Source organism: Octopus bimaculoides, chromosome 2, assembly GCF_001194135.2.
Source record: "Octopus bimaculoides isolate UCB-OBI-ISO-001 chromosome 2, ASM119413v2, whole genome shotgun sequence".
Classification (NCBI taxonomy): Eukaryota; Metazoa; Mollusca; class Cephalopoda; order Octopoda; family Octopodidae; genus Octopus; species Octopus bimaculoides.
The window spans coordinates 159,613,459-159,620,428 of NC_068982.1; the positions used below are offsets into that span (position 1 = coordinate 159,613,459).

Below are 6,970 nucleotides of genomic sequence, written 5' to 3' on the forward strand. Positions count from 1 at the left end.
TATATATACGTATATATATTGACATTATGGCAACATTTACACTTCATTGTTTACTCTTAATTCAAAGCTTCAGTTTACACAAAATGGTTTATTAATGACTTTGAAAATATGGCCTTCATGAAACCTGAATGAATCTTTGAATTTTGTCTAATAAATTATAAATTCAATTATGCGTGTTTATATAATACATAAAATAAACCCAAATTTCAAATCGCAAGTATTTAAAAAGCGCTGCAATTCCGTTTTGAAATTGCAAAATTGATTACAATCTATTTTATTAGATCAAATATTGGGAGAGAATTATATCAGGTGATAATCAACTATGAGCATTTGTGTACAGATCACACACGATCACTCTACATTTCCTACCTTATGATATGTGTGAGTGTATGTATGTGTCCGAGTATGAAACTCGTAACACGCTTCAATACAAGGACGAAAAGTATAGACAGAAACAGTTTAAATAAGCGAATCCCTAACAGGTCTTTCACAGTCATGTCATTTTTTTTTTCAGTTGATGCATTCGCACATAGATACTCTGTGTTAATTAACTGTCAAAGATACGTTAAATGCAATAGTTGTTTCTGTGTTGATGCCATACATTTGTCAAAACTTTTATATTTCGGCAAAAGAAAGCAATATTGATATAGAAATGAGATCAATTAAACCTTGTTCTTTCTTTAAATTATAAGTTATAGTAGAGAAAAAATATGGCCGTTAATAAATCCACGTGACATCGCAGTGTATCTAAATTATATCTTGTGCGTACAGTAATTTTCTCAGCATTAGCTTTTCGTTCTCTCATTACATATTTTAGATAGAAATGAGTTATTTTTTCCAATAAAATGATGTTTTCGGATAAATGGAAATCATCAGCAAATCAATGTTACCTAGATATGTTAAGCTATCATATATTCATTGATTTCTAACAAATGAACAACAGTAGCGAATCATGTCATTAAAACAGATGCGCTTAAATTTTGTCTTCGTCACATTAAGTGTATTCATTAAAAGGCAAAACTGAACTATGTCAAATGTTTTGATAGAATTCAGAGAAAAAAATCCTTGTGTCGAGTAATAATAAGTACAAGATCGCCATTGATTGATGTATATCTAATTAGTAGCTCTAAAAGTTAGGGGTTTTTATGCAGTTGATGAATTAATATGCTTAAGTGGCAGGAATATGATTGACAATTTTTGCACTTTAGTTTTCTATATATTTTTGTAGATACACATAACTTAATGGGTGTGCTGTAACATTGTTGCTCTATGTGCAAGCAAGAGTAATCATATAACCATGGAATCAAAACTACTTTTTGATAATTGCTAAATCATAGAGAAGTATGATAAAAAATGTATCCGTATATATAAATAATAAATTGATATTCATTATATAGGTAATTAGTGAAATACCATCACGTACCGAAAGACATAATAATAGAAAATTATATGAATGGCATATAGTTGAACGAGTCGACTAAAATAAGCATTAATATTTTAAAGTCTGATGTTTATCCTTGCAGCCCTTTTAACGAATCGTTAGGTTGCATGTGAAGCTCTGGTCGGCTGCAAATACAAAGACAAAAACACGTGCACATAAATACACACACACACACACACACACACACACACACACACACACACACCCATCCCTTCACACATACACCCCCTTCACATATATACGGCGACTTTTGCTTAAGCCGCCAAGCTGTGTGCCTGAACTACGAAGCATATGGTTGGAAAGCGAAATTCTTACCACACGGCTACGCCCACGATTCTATTCATTTCTATTTCAAATTTGAACGTACATTTCAAATAACGTACGAATATATATTGCGTAGATAGAGCGACAGGTTTATGAGATTCTATCTGCAACGACGTGAGACTAGATAATACTTTCTTTGTGATGTTTGTGCTGTATTACAATTTTAAGACGGAAATTGCGGAGAAGAACACCACACGCAAATAGATACGTATATAAGTACACGCACACACAGAAACACACACACACATACACACACATACACACAAATAAACACACATACACAAACATATAAACATTCACACACACGTATTATTGAAGAGATGTATGTAACATACAACATTTCTACAACTCAGCATACATTTAATAAAAATTTCCATTTTTGTTGATCGAATAATGTGTTGGGCAATAATTCAGAATAATTAGGTATAATTGTGTAAATCTGTGCAATCTACATTGCATGCACCAATTATGTTTATCACCTGACATACTATATTAAGCAAATATGACATCAATTCCAGAGAAAGCTTTAATTTTAATTAAATATTTATATGTTATAATTCTTGAAACATATGAATCTTCTAATCACATTGTAGAGGAAGAAGGCTCGTAAGTGATTAGAAAGTAATTACAACGAAATTAATAATGAGTTATATGTTATTACTATTCCACGATGATATCATAACTGGATATTAGACACAATTAGTAACTACAGTAAAACACCAACGTAATATTCTGTAGTGGAACAGTAAAAACATTAGTTACCGAGTACATTTGAATAGACAATTTGTATATGCAAAGCTAAATTAAATAATACCATTGGAAAATAATAACAATGTCTTTCTGGCTTTGGTTAGTCAATGTTATTTCTTATTTTCTTCTGTCTAGAAATCGAAAGAAATAACTATTATTCCCCTCAAACATTACTTTTGTCGCCTGGAGATCAATGTTTTGAAACCAATCTATTTTCCATTGGATTTCAGTCAGATTTTGCTCAAAGCTGCTGAAGCAGAAATATCGTTGTAGCGAACATTCTGCTCAATACCATCGATTTAGTTGTCAGTTGCTTGACCTTTTCCACTTGCGCATGTCTCTTTGTGGCTGACAATGTGTGCATCTCTGATCATAGGCAGGAATAGTGAAGGAGCATTATAGCTGTGTCGAGAGGCATTTTTTAATGGTTTGAATAAATATAACAAAAGCAGTTTGAAAGAAATATTATTCATTTTTCATACTTTCTATGGGTAGGAAAACAGGAAATAATAATTGTTACTTGAGTACAAAAATCGTGTTGCACAGTGTAATTTGTGTTTATGGAATTACTGTTTAAAATTACAGCAAATTCTACGAAGATGTACCATAGTACATAAAATAGTTTATATTTATTCCTTTTTATGTTCATTAATGGTTAGCATTTCCTAAATGCAATGGCTGCAAAACAAAAAGGATACATCATATTTTGTATCGAGAGAATCTGGATATTTTGACATATACAAAGTTAGTACTTTCAATATTATACAAATAACTTCACGCTGAAGCATACAAATAATTTCAACTGAGTCTGTAACTTCGGGTTATTTGTATTTTAAATCTGGGAAAATTTTATTGACGCCATATCAGTTAGTTAACTTCGTGTTGGATATTTGCTTCAAGAACTTTTATATTTATTTATTATTAACAAAGTCGTTTCAAAATATTAAGTGAAGCCTTAATATTATAAGGAAAACGATCATTGGTTGAACATTCTTTTGATATTCATGGTACATTTTTGCAATTAATAAATGTTTAACAATATTCTTTCTTCAGAAATTGCAAGAAGAAAAACATATATAAAGATATTAAAATTTGAAATATTCCACTTTCTGCCTGCTCTATAGAACGCATTGGTATACACGCCTTTTACTAGAGCCATTATTAGAAAATTGTATTGTTCCTCTTGCTTTTTACTGGCAAGTATATTTCACAAATATAAGTGAACGTGTGAAAAATTTAATATATAATATTAGATTTTAATATAACATTAAACAATTTCAGTTGTATTTACATGCTTCACTAAAATAGATTTTTCTTTTAATATCCAAGTCATATAATTTTTTTTAGTCGTTTTGCTATGTTTAATTTTTCTACCTAATTTATTTAATATTTGTTTATGAAAACAAAATGCATTTGAATTATTGTTATCTCATTCTTACATTAAACTTTTTCATTTATTGTGTCGAAAATTATCAGCTTAGTGTTTCGAAGCTATCTGAAATTAATAGAAAAATTCAAATGAAAACAACTTTTAACAACTTCACATATTTATCTTCATATAGAACCAATTCAAAACAACGAATATTAAAGTGTGTTAGGCTAATCACTCAATGAGTAGACAGACTAATATTGTAAACACCACTAGACCGCAACATATCAATATGTACATTTTCATTTGAACAGCAAGTAAAGGCATTTAGTAATATCTCATTCAATATTAAATTATATTTTATAACAAAAATCAAATATTATATTATATTAAACCTAGTATAGAATAATATATATTATAAAGTTTGCAATGTTCTTCACCTATTATTAAATGAGTAATTGCAGCCTAATACGAAACATAACTCATTTACTTACCACACTACGTAGTCTTTCAGATGGTTGCCTAAACTGTTATTTGATATCATATCTAATTACACTGAATAGACACTGCAGACAGTATACTGATACCATATGTTGAAATTTGATTTTACATTGATTGAGAACGTATAAATAAAGACAGCATCATAGCGACTCCGGTCTCTGAGAACGAATGAAGACCATGGGCTCTGGCCCTTTATCCAAACCTAAGTTACATAAAAATCTAATGATCCGCTATTTCGAAAATATTTATGGTGACCGAATTACTCTTAAATCCCATATACATATAAAACTATTTAGTGACAAAAAAATAATTAACAATATTGACAATAATCACTGATTTATTACATATCATGTTGTTGTTGGCACTCCATCGCTTACGACGTAAAGGGTTCCAGTTGATCCGATCAACGGAACAGCCTGCTCGTGAAAATAACGTGAAAGTGACTGAGCAATCCACAGGCACATGTACCCTTAACGCAGTTCTCGGGGATGTTCAGCGTGACAGTGTGACAAGGCTGGCCCTTTGAAATACAGGTACAACAGAAACAGGAAGAAAGAGTGAGACACTTGTAGTGAAGGAGTACAAAAGGGTTCTCCACCACACCCTACCGGAGGCTCGTGGCACATTAGGTGTTTTCGCTCAATAAACACTTGCAGCGCTCGGTCTGGGAATCGAAGCTGCGATCCTACGACCGCGAGTCCGCTGCCCTAACCACTGGGCTATTGCGCCTCCACTCACATATCAAAATACCGGGTTAAAATGATATATAATTTCGGTTTGAAGTATAATGTGTTACAAGATGAGTTTTCACGAATATCAGTGCTGCATGAAACATAAATCTAATTTTGTGAGTGAGCAGGCACACTTATAAAAACAAGCATATATACTGACTGCTAAATGAACAAATCTGGATAGGCTGGCAACATTGTGTGACTGAGAGACAATAGATGGACAATCAGAATGAGAGAATGGACATCAAAACAATAGATAAGATCAAGAGGCCGCCGAGGACAAGCTGTGAAGATAAGCCTACCCGCTACGTGGGACATTCGTGGCCACAACTGGCCAGTGGTAGAAATTAGTGGAAGGAGTTCAGGGAGGTATTCTTCCTTCAGATAAAATGAAAGCTTGAATAAAAGAAAAAGGAAATGAATGGTCAAAGGACGAAATAATTATATGTAATCGCATTGATTATTAGATTTTATTACGACTGCCATATACAAACTCCAACGGAATTCATTTCGCACTGAGTACTGGAATTTAAATGAAAGATATAATCCAATCTACAAATAAACAAAAGTTGATTAGAGCATACACATAGTCAGATATGTGTGTGTGTGTGTGTGTGTGTGTGTGTGTGTGTGTGTGTGTGTGTGTGTGTGTGTGTGTGTGTGTGTGTGTGTGTGTGTGTGTGTGTGTGTGTGTCTGTGTCTGTGTCTGTGTCTGTCTGTCTGTGTCTGTGTCTGTCTGTGTGTATAAACACAACAACAAGTGTGATAGTAAATTCATAGTTATAAATGAACTCAGAAGCCTTGCGTCAGCCATAATCCCGTTTGTAATGACTCGGGTATTGCTTTTGAAAAAGGAAGGTAATACTAACGATTTCTTCGCATGGGATTTGTAAACTGCACTTAAGTTGCAAGCTACTATGGTCTTGACAGCACTCTGTACATGAAGGCCAATATCACCACTGCCCGCTTGTTCAAATGCAGTATTTGCAGTGGTTATTGCTGGACAACATTATTCGTATATGTAAGCGTGTAAATATTTTAAAATCTTTTCACAAATGTTGACAGTTTTGGACTAGTTGAGACAATAAACAAGGATTCCTAGAAAACCTATTAGAATCCTGAATTACCTTATCTAATCTGCATCCTATTCAAACGTTCATTTGTGTAAATACGTCTTCATAGAGTAATCAATTAGATTGAAATACCCATATGATGGAAATGTCAAAACCAGTGAAATCTTTTGCAGAGCAATTTATCCAACGTCTTTGATCTTCTTGAATCCACTATGAGCACAATACTGATTTTTTTTAGTTTCCAATATGTGACATAGCGTGGCATTGTCAAAGGCATATGAATGTTCCGAGATGCGTTGCAAGTTCATAAGCCGATGAGACAGAATTCTGTCTGAAATAGATAGCCGACAAACGAAAGTATATCCATTCACAACATTTGTACTGTCAGGATTGAGTTTAAAAAAATGCATTACGTGAGCGTCTTTACATGACTGATATTCTGTTCCAATTTACGTGTAATCGGGAAATTTCCAGAATATATAGTTTGATGCAATATATTACCTGACTAAGTGATATATAATGTCTGAGAAGCATTCAACAGATCATACACACACAATGACATGCACAAACACACACGCAAGACACAGACACACATACACATATATACATATACGATGGGCTTCTTTCAATTTCCGTCTACCAAATCCACTCACACGGCTTTGCTCTGCCCGAACCTATAGTAGAAGACGCTTATCCAAGGCACCACGCAGTGGGATTGAACTCGGAACCATGATGCTGGGAAGCATGTGTCTTACCAAATAACCACGACTACATACATACC

At 33.2% G+C, this 6,970-nt stretch overlaps 1 long non-coding RNA gene across 3 annotated transcripts in view; it reads right to left on the reverse strand.

Moving 5' to 3' along the window:
• Positions 1-6,970, reverse strand: part of LOC128247044 (uncharacterized) — a 117,129-nt gene that overhangs the window by 46,330 nt on the left and 63,829 nt on the right. The window contains exons 4-5 of one of the 3 annotated variants that reach the window (XR_008263476.1): positions 3,955-4,010; positions 2,612-3,193 (exon numbers count right to left, since the gene is read on the reverse strand). This is a non-coding gene — a long non-coding RNA (uncharacterized LOC128247044). The other 2 variants (XR_008263477.1, XR_008263475.1) reach the window with 2 other exon arrangements.